This window comes from Argiope bruennichi, chromosome 4 (assembly GCF_947563725.1).
Source record: "Argiope bruennichi chromosome 4, qqArgBrue1.1, whole genome shotgun sequence".
In the NCBI taxonomy this organism is placed as follows: Eukaryota; Metazoa; Arthropoda; class Arachnida; order Araneae; family Araneidae; genus Argiope; species Argiope bruennichi.
The window spans coordinates 133,558,682-133,574,397 of record NC_079154.1 but is presented as its reverse complement, the minus strand read 5'-3'; the positions used below and the strand labels follow the sequence as shown (position 1 = coordinate 133,574,397).

At 30.9% G+C, this 15,716-nt stretch overlaps 1 long non-coding RNA gene across 1 annotated transcript; it reads left to right on the top strand.

The window, feature by feature from the left end:
- The first annotated feature begins 313 nt into the window (after positions 1-313).
- LOC129965413 (uncharacterized) lies at positions 314-8,902 on the top strand. The gene is made up of 2 exons (XR_008784209.1): positions 314-445; positions 8,581-8,902. It is a non-coding gene; the product is annotated as an uncharacterized LOC129965413 (long non-coding RNA).
- Positions 8,903-15,716: the final 6,814 nt, after the last annotated feature.

Genomic DNA, 15,716 nt, shown 5'->3' with positions numbered 1-15,716 from the left:
TCAGTCAAAGAAACTGTGGGAAGTTTTTCTCTCACTTAATATTCTTTAATAAATAACTATTTAGATTAATAAGTTATCCTTTCTAATACTATTTGTTCTTCTAATTTTTTTATATTAGCAACTTCAATAGCAATGCTATTTACCATAACCATAATTTATCATTAACCATAATAGTTTTGATTTCATACGGAATGAAATCTCTTCCCTACATTTCTTCTTCTACATTAATAATTTTAGTACAACTAATGCACTTTTCAACTGTCAAGAAATATTTGATTAAATATTTTTCTCTCACACAGTGATATTTCCTTTTAAGTCCTTCACAATGAAGAACTAATTTATCTGGCATTAATTGATTAGGGCCAGAAGTCAAAGAAACCTGCGCCAATGATGAAGACACATGCAAATGTAACATATTTTCTCCCACCAAGAATCGATGTTGAAGGTGTGTTTTTTTTATCGTATTTTTTAACCTCTAAAATAAACTGAAATTGGATTTTCATTTTAATAAAATGTGAAAATTTTTGAACATGTCGATTACTTCTCTGCAAGTAATATATGACGCTTCCAATTAGACAATAAGTATTATGCTATGTTGACAAATGACATTTAAGTTCATTTTTTTTAACATTTCAATCGATAATTTTTTTCAACAAAAAATGCAAATAAAATGTTAAATGCTTACAAACTATAATGCTGAGAATTTTCAACATTTTTGCATTCCCCTAGTCAGTGAAATCTGCTTGAATGTGCTTCAGTCTTTCAACAGTCCGGTCTTCTAATCATTGATACTATTTTTTAAATAATTTTTCACAAAGAAATGAAGGGAATCAGCATGAAAACGAATTACATGAGAACAATGAACAGAGTTAACTGCCATAGAATTTATCAATAACGGTATTTCATTGATTCGTTCGTTCGGCGCCATTTTAGAATAAAAAATCTGGCAAAATGACAAGGAAATCCTGTCTGTTTTTGTTGCCTGGCCTGTTGTGTAATAATTATATAGATACTGATACTGCAAGCTTTTTATAATCACAAAATCTGTCTCACACCGTATGGGACAAAAATGCTGCATATGCCATTGATCTGAAGTAAACTTTTTCGTCACATAAAATCGCTTAAATAATCTCCTATGATTTTCTATGCGGTTACATATTCCAGTAGGTGAAACCATAAGTAATCTTCAACCAATTGCTACCCAAAAGTAAAGGAATATCGCTTAGGAATCCTTTCAGTTATCCGACGCTCCCACATTGAGCAATTTAATAGATTCACCTATTAATGTGCTCATCATTTATATATATAGATTGAAGTTTTTGGAAGAATCACAATGAAATAAAAGTCGAGAAAAACTTAATTCAAAAGCTCTGAACTTTTCAAGCATACTCAACACCAGCATGCAATGCTCTGAGATAAGCTTTGTTACATGGCTAAGATTGTTGAGTATGCATTTTGAAAAACTGCTTCATCTCTCTGATCGATGTGATTCATCATTTCCTATTTGCAATTACGGTAAAAAAATGTGATTGTGATCTTGATTCTTGCTTATTGTGTTGCTGGGTTATCGCGTTGACATGTACGCGAAAGAACAGACGGACAGTCAACTATTTGAAGGGTTTTAAAAAGTAAATACAAATTTTACAAATATAAATGATACAAATCTATGCTAAGTTTTATTCCTTATTTGCTGTTTGTGTTTCCAAATTATTATGGCCACATAAATATTGTGCCAAACAGTCAGACTTCCGGTAGAAGAAACTCGTCCAGAATATGATAGAAATCTACAATTTAGGTATAAAAACAACATATCAAATTTCAACCATCTAAATCATTGCATTTTTGAATAATTATGCTCACAGAGAGAAAAATAATATTCTTTAAAAAAAAATTTAAAAAAAAACCCTTCGGAATTGCTGAATCGGAATCTCGTGTGGGTAGTACAATTCTAAGTTTTTGTGCACTTCGTATACGAAAAAGTAAGATAAATTTCATGCATCAAAGATAAAAATCCAAACATACAAAATCAGTCTCATTTCATATTTTAATGACCGAGGATTAACCCACAAACAATCAACAATTCAGTGGTATTTTTTCATGGAAGCAAAAATAAATAAGCACATAAAACCACTACAGATTTGTTGCGGTCCTTTTTACTTCCCGAGTTGTTTTGTGTATTAGCAGGCATTCTGCAAATAACGCTTGTAGAAGATGGCTGGAGGCCATTGGCCGATCTATTGTTTTAAGGAATCAGCGGAGCATGGCATCACTTTTGTTGGTTTTGCTCGAATCGAAGAAGGCATCTTTTATTTGTTTTTTCTTTCTGAAGGGAGACAAATGATTACACTCTTTTTGGTTTCTCTTAGATTTGATGGTAGCGGTGAAATTATAAAAGGTATAATAATTAGAAATTCACAGTGCTTTTATAATAGCTATTACCAAAGTGATTTTCTAGTAAAAATTTTAGTCAATTTCTAAAAAAGCTATTATTTCTCTTCATAAATATTTTTTTCCCCAGAGGTTTTGGAAATCCTATAAGGCATTGCCCGATAAGGAAAGAATTTTGAAAAGAAATTGTGCTGCTTATCTGTTTATTTTGTTTACCCCTCCCCCCATCCTCAGACTCATGAAGATGAGTATAGTTTTCTGTTTTCAGGCCCCGGCCGTCAGCATATCTTTATTTAACTTCATTTGCTTCACGTCAATAAAGCCTGCTATTTTGTAATTTTGCTATTGACTTTCTATTTTTGATCACTTCGCGCTAAACAGCTAAAATTTCATATACTTTTAGATACAATTTTATAATTTTAAGAAATTATTTATAATTTAATCTATAGATTTAATTACATATAATAGCTAACGAATGATGCCAATTCCTCGAAATGATGAACTAAAAATTTGAAATGATGAGTTAAAAATTTTAAAAATCAGATCAGTGTTTGAGACAGGGAAGCTGGTTCTTTGGTCTTCCAAATTACTTTAAATATATTAACTATACAATCTGAGATATTTTTGTTTGAAAATATGTGTATCAGTCAAGTTCCTTGTGACTGGTTTCTGCTTAATTTCTGAAAAGTCAAACGAATAAGAAGAACATTATCCGTGCTTTGTGGATTGCCAATGTTTGATTAAATTGAGCAGATGCCCGAATTTCGACTCTTTGTCCGGAATTACTAGTTTTAATAGATTGAATAGATTTAATTGATTGAATAGTTTATTTGATTGATAGATCAAATTTCATTACAGTAATCATAATCACTAAAATTTGAGTTGCCTTCAGAAGAATTCTTCTTCTCAGTACATAGAATATTGGTATGGCAATTATGACGAAACAAGCTTCAAGGAGATTTTGAAAAGAATCTATTTATATCTTCTTGCTCTTTTTTTTTAATAGGTTTATTTTTCCCATTCTTTTTTAATGATTTTTATTCAATTTTATTTTGTTTATTTTTTGGATATTGTCTGATTCCTTCCTTTTTATGCTGCCTGGGATGTGGATTCAGGTAAATAGATTATTCTGGCTACAAATTCAGCAAATGGCCTTTTAAAAATTAATTTAATTTAGTAGAATATATTTATCACAATTATTATTTAGCTGATTTCCGGCATAAAAATTAATTATTATTATTTTCAAAAATAAAATTTTTTCTGTGAGAGCTGCTTCTTTCCGAAATCTCAAAGTGGCGGCAATGCAGACAGACGTACTGGAATTTTCCCCCGGCCGTACCTAATCTCGTCCAGAGCTGTGATAAGAAATAACCAGTTTTAGCTATTTTTCTTCAGTGCACGATCTCGCGCCGTCTTGAAGGTCGCGGATAAATATCGAGAGAAGTGGACGAGGGCTGTGGGCAGACAGCTCAGGGACACCTGCGGGTACGTGCGTCGGGATTCAAAAACGGGCGCCACAGAAAGTTCTCGGCTCTTTCAAAACGGTCGGGCCACTTTTGAAATTGGAATATAAATGAGTTCGAATGTTTTCATAGTTCACCTGTAAAAACGCCGCACCTAATTAATCTAATTTCGTTTTCTCATGTATGAAACAGTGTTGATTAGGTAGCAGTCCAGAGACCTCCGAGGGTGTGTGATTTTTATTATCTTATGTGTGTGTGGGGCTCCTTCAGGCTCATCTAATTCATATGAACCATCCAGATCGTCTATTCGTTCAAATTAAAGGGAAATATCGTTACATTTTAGAATATTAAGATTGATTTTATTTATGTTTCCAAATTATTTCCAGTGCTTAGTGAAATCTTTTTTCTTTTTTTCTTGCATTTGACTGATTAATTCACAAGATAGCAGCCTGGCACACTTTGTTTCTGAGAATTTAGAATGCATAAAAAATATTTCGTGATTTTTTTAAACACTTTGTTTAAAATTGCTTTAATTTAATATTTCTTTAGCTTATATGATAAAGTGCACTCTTTTGAAGATCATCTCTCATTGATTTGTTATTTCAGTTTTTTTTTGTGTAATATTTGTTATTTAAAAATTGTTTTTATGGATATTAAAATGAATAAATATATTCTATTTTTGAAAGGGGTGCGAAATTTAGCTTATCTAAATGGCCTTATAGATTTTTATCCAATTCTGATACTACCCATATAAGCACCTCTTGTCACAAGAAGATTCAGGTGCATTTTCCTTTTTCTGAATATTATGAAGTGGTGATACTCCATGCGCCAATCTTGGAAGACACACGAAAACCCTTTTTATTACTTTTTTTTTAATTTTTGGAATCAGAAACTTAAACGATATATTCAAACGACATAAAAATTCTATGTAATCTTAGCACCATTAGAACGCTTAGAAAGCATTCAGTGTAAAACAATAAACATTAAAAATGTGTGGTCAAAACATAAATTTTTGAAACAATATAACCCCCTCCTTATATAAAAATAACAATGCAACAAATTTATCGCAACCGAAATAGAACAAAATTACTTTAACGTAAAGAATCGAATTTGTCAGTAGAAAACTTTTCAATAAGTTTCCGAACCATCGCTTTTCCCCCTCCTGTAATGTGGGCATATTTATAGAAACAGTAGTAACGGCAATGGATCAAACACCCGCTTCTTATACAAGTTTGAATAAAGCGGGATCTGAAAAGCCATTCTTCCCATACAGTCCTTGAAATACATATCTTATAGAAAAGAAGATCATCTCGTAAAGTTTCTTTATAGAATCAGTCATATCATAATTTTTATAGTTCAAAACTACAATATTTTTGAAATCAATCTATGTAAGTCATATGTGATATTTGCAATAAATTCCAAAATAGAATTTGAAAGAATGCATAATTTAAAGCTTATGTTAAAGGAAAATATTTACGAACTTTCAATGCTTAGTAATCCATTTACAAAAATGGGATGAATTTTACTCGTCTTTATGTGCCAGATTTATTATTAGAAAAGAAGTTCATCTTCACAATGCTGTATTTTCTTCACTGAGCTGAACAATTTTATATTTCATCATAAACCTTGACTCACAGTCGATCTGAATATTTCCCCCTTTTTTATTTTCTCGTATGCAAAGAGAAGTCGCCAGCCTCGGATTTTGACGTTTCAGATTTCCTTGAGACAGAAAATGTATTTTTGGAACTATGTCTGTCTGTTTATGAACAATATATAACTAAGAAAAAAAAAAAGCTTTATGTTAGACGGGATGAAAGTATATGAAGTTTATGCCAAATTTGTAGATTGATACCCAATTTTGAATGAAATCCATTCTGAAGAAGTCTGTCTATCCTAGAACAAATAAAATACTACTACGGTTACAAAACATAAAAATTTAAATAAATAAAATTTGCTACAGTTTTAGCATCTAAAATGTGGGCCTCAATTAAATTTGGAACGATATCTGACCAAAGTTTGACTATCTGTCTGCCAGTCGTGTAAACGGAATGGCTTAAATAAATATAATATGTGGTCTTGTGATTACAATTCTAAGTTAAATTTTGGTTTAAATCGATCGAAAAAAAAAAGTGCTCATATTCAATTTTCTGACTCTCACATATTAACCATATGCCAGTGATCGCACGCTAGATTATCAACAAAGATTGATAATTAGCAATAACTTTCGCCATGTAATTGCTAGTTCGTAAAAATAACCAGTGTCACAAGTACTAGTTCTCTAGTAGTAGTATATTACAAAGCACACAATTCTCATATGTGAAAAAAAAAAAAAAAATTAATTAATCCCTCTTGATGTCTGCGGCTTTCGCCAATGTCCACAATTTTAAGCTTAGGAAGGGAGTGAAAATATACGAGAAAATTTTTGAGAGACCACCCTTGTTGATTTATCTCGTGATGATTACAAGTGATGTTGTAATAATATCTAATTCAATTTAGTTATTACTTCTGTTTAGAAGCAACACTCGAGCTCCAACGGGACAGACCCCGTCATTTTGCACCACTGTTAAACGTGTCGAAGACAACGACTTGAATGCTTTGTTTGGCAAATGAAAATTCTAACAATGATTTAATATTGATTGGCTTCTGAACCCTCCAATTATATCTTGAAGTACAACTCGAACAAAACAAGCTAAAATGTTACAATTCAGTATATACATATACACTATTTGAAAGAGAACAGTTATAGAAGTTAAAAACAATGAGTTAAATATTTAAAAAAAATTTCAATCAAATATGGAAATATATTCAGTTTCAAGAAAAGTATGAATGCTATCGATTTTTTTCCCGTGACCTTCACAACTGCAATTCGGAGAAAGAAATTGAAAATTTTGAGTACCGAGAAAAATTAGTTTAGTCAAACCGCTACTCTTCGTAACTCAATAGCAAAACGTGGTTTCATATTGAAAAACAATCATTTAATCACTACACTACCGTCAGTTGATATATTTTTTTTCATTAGAAATAAACTTGAATTGCAGTTTTTTAAATTGCAATGAACTTTTAACATGGTAGTTTTTACAAGCTGGATGTAACTGGATTTAAATTACGATATGATGCAAAAATCATTCTGCAAAATAGAAATATGGTACGCAGTTACTTCTTGAGCAGCGGGTGCTCACTAAGTAAGAATTTATTAAAAGTTTAATTAAAAATGAATCGAAATTTTAATACTTTTTCTCTATAACTTCGAAACGTTTTATCGCCATTTCTATTTTCTTTTAAAATTTAAATAAAGTAAATATTTAATAAAATTTAAATAAAGTGACAATTTTATTTTTCTATACTTTTTCTCCGATTTTAATAAATTCTTAAAAAAAATAAGTAAATTTTGCAGCGATTCTTTTCATCCTTTTAAGTCGTCTATTCATACGCATTCGAGTATTATGATGGTCCTGTAAACACGTTCAAATAGTTTCACAATCAAAATACACAAAATATTACATGCAGAGATATCCATACTTATTTTTCTTTCAGGAGCCTTGCAGAGGAGCCTTGCAGAGGAGTGTAATAACGTTGCTATTTTCTTTGGTTATCTAGCTGTATGAGTGAGTTTTACGTCATAAAGCTAGGTTACCAAAGTTAAGAACAACGGCACTGATACGACCCATCTGGAAACAACTCGAAGTCTCTCCGGATAGTTTTGGATCCTAATCGGATAGAACTTTACTCTCTACGTCCGACCCACGACAGGCGCACATATGGGGCGGATCTGCATTGGAATCGATCTTTCGCACCTGAAAAAGAGAAAGGGTGAAATGGTAGTAATATCTAAATCAGAATTTTGCTTAGATAATTTACAGAAGTTTAGTCGAGTTATATTAACGTCCCGTTTTAAAAGAACACTAGGGCTATTTCGGGATGGACCTCGTAATCTTGAACCGCGGTCAGATGACAAGGACGACACCTGATCTGGCACCCCCCTCTCCAAGTTTGCACACCACATCAGGACGGTAGGCGTGCACCAGACCAGCTTACATTGTGGAGTTGGGTCTCGAACTTGAAATCTTTCGGGTTCGAGGCCTTACCACCAGGCCAGTGCGGCTTGATAATTTACAGGAAAATTATTATCTCTTCACGCTGTTGTTTCTTTTTATTATGGGGAATTTTATATTCTTATGACGTATCTTACCGAAGATTATATGAACTCAGTATGTGTTCATAACGTATGTTACAAAATACGTCAGCATGCTGCATGACTTTATTTTTGTTAAAAATATAATTAGTCCTATGTTGATTGTCCTTTGATTTTATTATGCCCAGGTGAAAAGAAAAATGTAGAGTCTAGCTAGCCCAGAAAAATAAATTCGCGTGAAGAATTTCCCTATCACTTTTATTTTGTTATAGAGCGCAATATTTCCTTTTAAAACAGTTACTTTTTCTTTACAAAGTTTTACTTTCTTAAGTTTATATATCTAAAATATTTAAAAATTCTTTTCTTATATAACTTTTATAAAGACATTAGCACTGGAGTTTCAATAGATTCAGTACATTTCATTTCGTAATAAAGAAAAAGTTTTAAAATTTCCTTTAACAGTTTCAAAAGCTTGGAAAGTTAATGTTCCAGACGAACAATTTGTTACTAAAGTTCACCATAAGAACGCTGAGCGTTATTTTAATACTTTCATTTATATTTCAAATCTTTATTTACCATTTATTCTACAAATTCCAGATACACGTGCTCCGGACTCTTGTTTTCTCTCCGAATGCTGGCCCGAGCGGATGGACTTATTTTGAACAGTGATTTGATGTACCCAATTCTTCATGTCGCTTCTACAGCTTTTGGAGATGAACGAATCTGTTACAAATGCATCAGAATCTCTGAGGAATTCTGATCAAGAAAAAAAAAAAAAATACACTGTCAAGTTTGTGATTTCATATAACTAATTGATGTTTTCAGGAGAGGGGTGTTGTTGTTATAAAATCGATGTAAAGCCAGATACTGATTCATTCTTTATGATAGATGTTTGTGAAATAAACTTCATTTGTTTTTATTCGCTGTTTTTGTCCCAAAACAAAATGATACATAAACTAAACTGGTTTAAATTTCAGTTAATTAATTTTAAAAGTAGTCAAGGGAAAATGGTTAGTATTGGAAAACTGATTATAAACAGCAAATTTCTATGGTTCATTAACAAAAATGTGCATTAACAAACTATAAACTCTTGAGAGCTAAAGCAAATATTTTGTATTGAACTTAATTTTTTTATCCTTATTAAAAAAAAAAAAAAAATCAAATTTCGTGACAAAAATGTTTGTCGAAAATTCAAGAATTACTTGTATAAAAACTGCAGATTTTAGTATAAATAAGCAGATGATAAACTTAAATAAAATATTTTCAATATTAATTTTTAAATCAATCATTATTTTCTCGTCTACTACTTCTAAATGCTTTAGGGAAGAGCATCAAATGCATCTGCCTCACTCATCTTTCAGTAAATAAATCAAAATTTACCGTTCAAAATGAATTTCGAAATAAAAATACAAGTTCTTTTAAGGTTAATAAATACCCGATTACTACCAGATGCTAATTTCACCCAAACTATTGCTGGGTGTTCACTTCACAAACATACCAACACTCTAGCTAGTGAAATTACTGCTAACTAATGACATTTTAGTTGAATCAAGATGCATTAAAAAAAATTAATGCCTCGAGAAACTTTAACCTTACATTTAACCAGTGTTAGGAGAATGAAAGGGAAAATTGAAGAGATAAACCTTTATTCACATGTAAAGAAAGGATCTGGAGATAGACTGCCGTTAAAATATTTACGTTTTAATTTGTTCTGTTAATCTCAATTCCTGAATTTATTCGATTCTATTATGTTTTGGGAATCACTATTCCGCCCCCTCCCTCCCCTCTTTTTCAACTGGTCTGCTAGCAGACTTTTGAAATCAAGAAATCGTCTATTCAATTTCCATTTCTTTTTAAATTTTAAAAACATATAAGGCGGTGTTTTTATACCCTTTTTATCATTTTGAAATTGCAGTCTTTTCCTACTCTAATATATTTAGAACAGACATTTTTTTTTTTGCATATAATACAAGTTCTTTTGTAATTCGAAAATTCTCTAGTCCACCGCATTTTTTCAATTTATCTAAAATAAACCATATTGCAACACATCATTTTTTTAAGCTTTCAATTTGAACACTTTTATTTAAGAAGAATCTCATTTTAACTGTGGTCTGGATATAGGAGAGTATCATTAGAATCTTATTTCTACCCACAATTTCTGATCGATCTTTCATTAAAAACTCAAAAATTGAATCTATTAAATATTTTGATAAAAACTGTTCAGTTTGATTTTTGAATGCTTCACAATCTTCAACTTCTATTAAATTGCAAGCCACATTCTTCCAAAAAACTGTTAGATTCTATTACAAGTGAATTGCATACTGAAGACTTTCAAGAAGCAAGAAGGAAGCTTTTCTTGTATATATACTGCATCAAAAATGTCAAATGCAGAAAATGGTTGGTAATTTTGGATAACGACAAGAAAAAAATCTCACTATGACAGAAAGGGTCGGTTCTTGTTTTGTTTTATACAAAATAAACATGGAAACAAACTGCAATAAACTTGCCCTTTACAATATATAACAAATTGGCCAACGTTTAACAGCAAATATATTCTCTAGCCATTTGGTTTTGAGAAAATTCTCGGGAAATTTCTCATTTTCTGAAAAGTTTAGAAATGTCCTCTTTTCTCACTGGCGAATCTTTGAATAAATAATAAAAAAAGAGGTTCAATATCCCACTGAATGCCATTTCACAATATCTAAATGAAATGATGACAATATGCAAGGTTAAAAAAGTCGACAATTCTCTTTTATTTAATTATTCAATAATTCAAAAACTTCCAAGTTCATAGGAGTCAAAAAACTTCCAAACTAGAGCGAATAAAAAGACGACAAACTAAACGCTTTTGATATCAGACACTTTCTTGATTTCATACATGATGTAATAATGAAGAAAATCCTTAATATCAACTCTAAAAAAACAAGCAATTTTCAAACAAACAATAATTACAAAATTCGGAAAAAATGATCATGTAAATTTTCAGGAAACAAGACAAAATGTGCACTCAACGAAAGCTTATGAAAACATAATATATAAAAATGAATTTTTGTTTGTTCGTATGTTTTATGCGCTGCCTTACCGTTCATCTGATTACAACAAAACTTTGCCAACTTATTGCACTTGCGCGACGGTTATAGGCATAGTACAATTATTATATCTAATACATAAAAACACTTCTCCTTTATGTATCATTTAATTTCAATTCATTTATTCATTGTCGACAAGAAAATACATATCATTCCTAATTAAATAATATAACTATTTCAAATGATATTTGCAAAATTATTTCATCTGCGGCAGCAACGTGTCGGATATCAACTAGCAGCTTATATTTTGAAAATATTTTTGATGGTGTTTGTTTTTTGCTTGGTAAACGTAATATTGGTTCCGAACTTATTCCATAATCTGCATTTACACGATTACAATTTTAGAATTCGCAGTATTCAAATTTCCTTAAAAATTGAATCAAATGTTGAAATTCCATTATTTAGATTTTGAGCCCTTATGGTTGTTGGTTCAACAGTAGTTAATGTAATCCAGTATTGGTTCACAGAAAAAAAAATTCCGAATTCTAGATACTACGAAGTTAAAAGGAGACTAAAAACCTGTAGATAAAAAAATAAATAAAATAAAAAACATTTAATTAATTAAAAATTAAACGTTTTAATTTTAATTCATTTTTGCAGATGAGTTCTAAAAAGTTTGCAGTTGAAGCCGATGTGATAAAATATATTAACTGCTCTCTTATTCATAAAAGGGAATGTGTGTATATGAGCGTGTCTTCATCTTGGTACTACACACACACACACACACACACACACACACACACAAAAAAAAAAAAAAAAAAAAAAACCCGGATAATTCTCCATTAAAATGTATTCGTGCTGAAAAGAACTGTGAATATTAAAAGAGAATAAGACTGTGCACGTGCTTTCGATTCGTATTGTATTCTAACCTGTTGATATATAGTATTTCCTAGATATTTTGAAATAAATTGAAATTTGAAAAAGATTTGGAAAAATAACATTATATAGAAGATAAATAAAAAGAAATTTCTATAACCGATATAATGATAAATGAAAAAGTAAAACGAAATACTAGGAACGAGTCTAAGTGAACAACATGGGAGTCTAATGCGCTGCCCACATCATTCAACATGACAAGATTAAAAGTGCCCTTTAAAGCCCTATGGCTCGACTTCCGAATATATTTTATGCTAAGAGGTATCCCTACTTAAAAACACTGTGTATTTTAAGTGCGAACAAGACGGCGCGTGCCTCGAGAAGCTCGACTGAGTCTGGTATCTATTCTGATGATGCATTGCATTTTTTAGGGATTTTTAAATAAACTATTGAAATTTAAACTGGGAGCGAATCCGAATCAATGACACGAGAATCTCAAATATTATTCACATCACTCAACATGGCACAACTAAATGAGCCATTCAAAACCACATGTCTCGAATTTTATGCTAAGTTGCATCCCTCCATCAAAGCACTACATGAATAAGACAGCGCATGCCTTCAAATTGAACTTCAATAGAAAACAATGCTGAAGCGCCCCTTTGCACTTTACTCTGTATATTTAAATAGATATCGAGAAAGGTAGGAAAAAGCTTAATGAAATAAATAGAACAATGTAAGGCATCTAGAATAGTATGCGTTATATATATATCAAAATTTGAATTTTAAAAATCTTTTGCTAGAGAGCCATTAAGAGCACATAGTTAAGTTGTACGAAATATTGAATGGAAGTTTTCAGCAATCATTTATATTAGCAGCCAAATGGTCGCCAAAAACAGTTAATGAATAATAATAAAATACAGTTACAATACAATAAAATGCAGAAGTAAAATGATGAAATAACACGGATGTAATGTCTGTCATAATTCGATGCTTAAAAGGACTTCATTCATCTTGAATATTAAGCAATGAAATAAAATCAATATTCTTGGTGAACAGCTGGTCTGCTATTAATAAAGCAGAATATGTGTGTAAGCTATGGAGATCTAGAGGCCGTTTTAAATGAAAGCTATCAAGTTTGTAACAAACATATATGCAGAGTTGGAATGGGCACCTTGAAAAGAGTTTTTTTAAATTTTATTTAGAGTTAATTGCCTCAGACGACCCACTGTTTCTCCAGAAATATTGCAATAATGCATTCGGAAGTTATTGCAGAAAAATGTCAGAATTCAGCTTCATTTTTAAGTACTCAAAATTCTAATTAAAATTTCAAAAAATGGATCCAAGGTGTACTTTTCCGCTTTCCAAAGTATAAATGTGGCTAATTCGTTAACTATAGGTCAAATGGTCTGACCTGTAGAACGAGAGATAATACGAACATATAAATTTAACTTTATTATTAGTAAAGATTTAAATGAAGTAAAAATGAAGCCACATCTTGGCGTTTTATACTATAATGACTTCCGAAAATGCTATAACACAAAAATGAATTTTACGCATTCTTAAAAAGCAAAAATAAATATCTTTTCAATTGCACGATTTTGACAATTTCTTTAAAGTTCTTATCATCATTTTTTGCATCACTTTGCAATATATTTCATTATTGCAATTAAATTCAAATCGTTTTCATCAGATATTTAACAGAGTTCCATTTGTGAAGATGCGCTAGAGCTAATTATATCAAGCCATTTTCCTTTTCATATTACGTAAGTTGCTATTTATTTTTATTTCTGTATACGATCGTTCTACGAATCAACAAACCCTTATTTACCAAATTTAGCAGTATTACGTACCTTTCTTTTTTTCTTGTTTAAAATGAAAGTAAAAAGCCCTATTTAACAAATAATAAATCTCGAATTAATTGCAGAGACGAAATTTTTTTCCGTTGTTAAGTTGGGTTGGAAAAATATCGGATTGTTTTAAAAATGATCACAATAACTATCTTATACAGATTAGATGAGTAAGGAGTGTAAACTGTTATACAGGTTTCGCATAGATAGGACAAGAAATTCCTTTCTTAACTCACCCCACTCTACAATGCATAGATGTAAGACGTATCGGACGTTCGATTTTGAGAAACATTTAATTTTTAAAACATTATGAAGTATACCAAATTGTTGGAAATGAAAACGCTTTTCATTGAGAGAAAAACTTAATATTTTACGCAAATTCGAGAAGAAAGTTGGACCATAAAAAGTTTTAGCGTAACACCTTGAAATCTCCACGTTAGCATTATTTTGTTGAACAACGAGCAGAAATTGAAATTGCACAGTGTGAAGAAAAAGCGTCGAAAATAAGAAAGTCAATAAAAACCATTCCTCTTTCTGTTCTTGAATCTGACAAAGTGAAATGATACATCATCGTTCGTGCCGAAAAATTAACCGTCATTGGGCATTTGATCAAAGAAGTGCCCTTCAATTTGCCGAAAAGCGTAAAGTGAAAGGCTTTTCAGTATCCAATTCTTGGATCGATCGTTTTAAGAAAATATACCTCGTAGTCCAAAAGAAGAGAAAAGGTGGATGGAAATGAAAATTTAGTAAAAGATTGGAAAGAAAAGTTGCGCAAGCTGAATGAAGAATATTCATCATCCAATATTTACAACGCAGACGTTTTATGACTTACAATCCGATCAAATGCTTTGTTATAGAAATAATAATAATAAAAAAAATCTTTGGTGGGTTCTGGTTTTGCTTGCGATTAATGCTGTTGGAATTGACAATTTGAAAGTGTTTGTGAGATGAAGAACTGTAAATAAAGTTGCGATGTTTTAAAAACAAAGACCTTATGGACAAAATATTCAGTAATTGTTGTTTTTATCAGAACCAATGAATAGCGACTCTGATGCAGAAATCGATAATGAAAATTCCCATTAAAACTACTGATTTTTCTGATGCTTCGGAAACTATAAAAGCATGCCTACTGCAGCAGGATGTAAAGGATGCAGTATTTTCTTCTGTCCATAAAATAGATAAAGAACTTTTTTCGAATTAGGAGTCAAAAAAAAAAAAAAAAAATGTCAACCATTATTCAGTACATATTTTAAAATTTCAAATAAATTCAGTTTTTCAACTTAATTAATTAATTGCTGTAGCTATTCATTTTAGTTACTGAATAAAAAATATCCACTTTCTAACTATGGATACTTTTGTTTAGTTGCTTATTAGGACTGTTCATTAGATGTCAGAATTTTTTTATTTTGAACCCTGATAATAGGAATAGCCCCCGATTTAACGAATGATATTCTCGGTTTCGACGTATTTGTTATACCAGTGGTGAATGAAATAATATGTAGTCAGACTGTTCACTACAATGAAAAATTGTCAAGCTATCATTGGTATTGCAGAAGAAATTTTTGAAGGAAATCAAGAAAAAAAATTGAAGATAGATAGCAAAAAAATGAAACAAATAGGGAAAAAACTAATTTTATTAGGATAAATAAATAACGTTAGTGAATTTAAACGATTTTTACACATGAACGTAAATTTATTGTAACTGATTAGTTGTCATCGATCATTGACACTGCTTTGATTGAGATTCCAAAGATGCTGATGACAATAAATAGGAATTAATCAAATAATAAGGAATAAAAGCACTCAAAGTTATCCACAATAGCTTAGATTTTATTTTTAAACAGCCACCATTGGCGCTCAGTTGATTCCTCTGGGATATTGGTTATATTTCATTTCAATTAAATCATTTAGGTATAACTTCATGTTTATGACACCATCAAATTGTCAGATAATAAAGTTGTCTAATATACTTACTTTT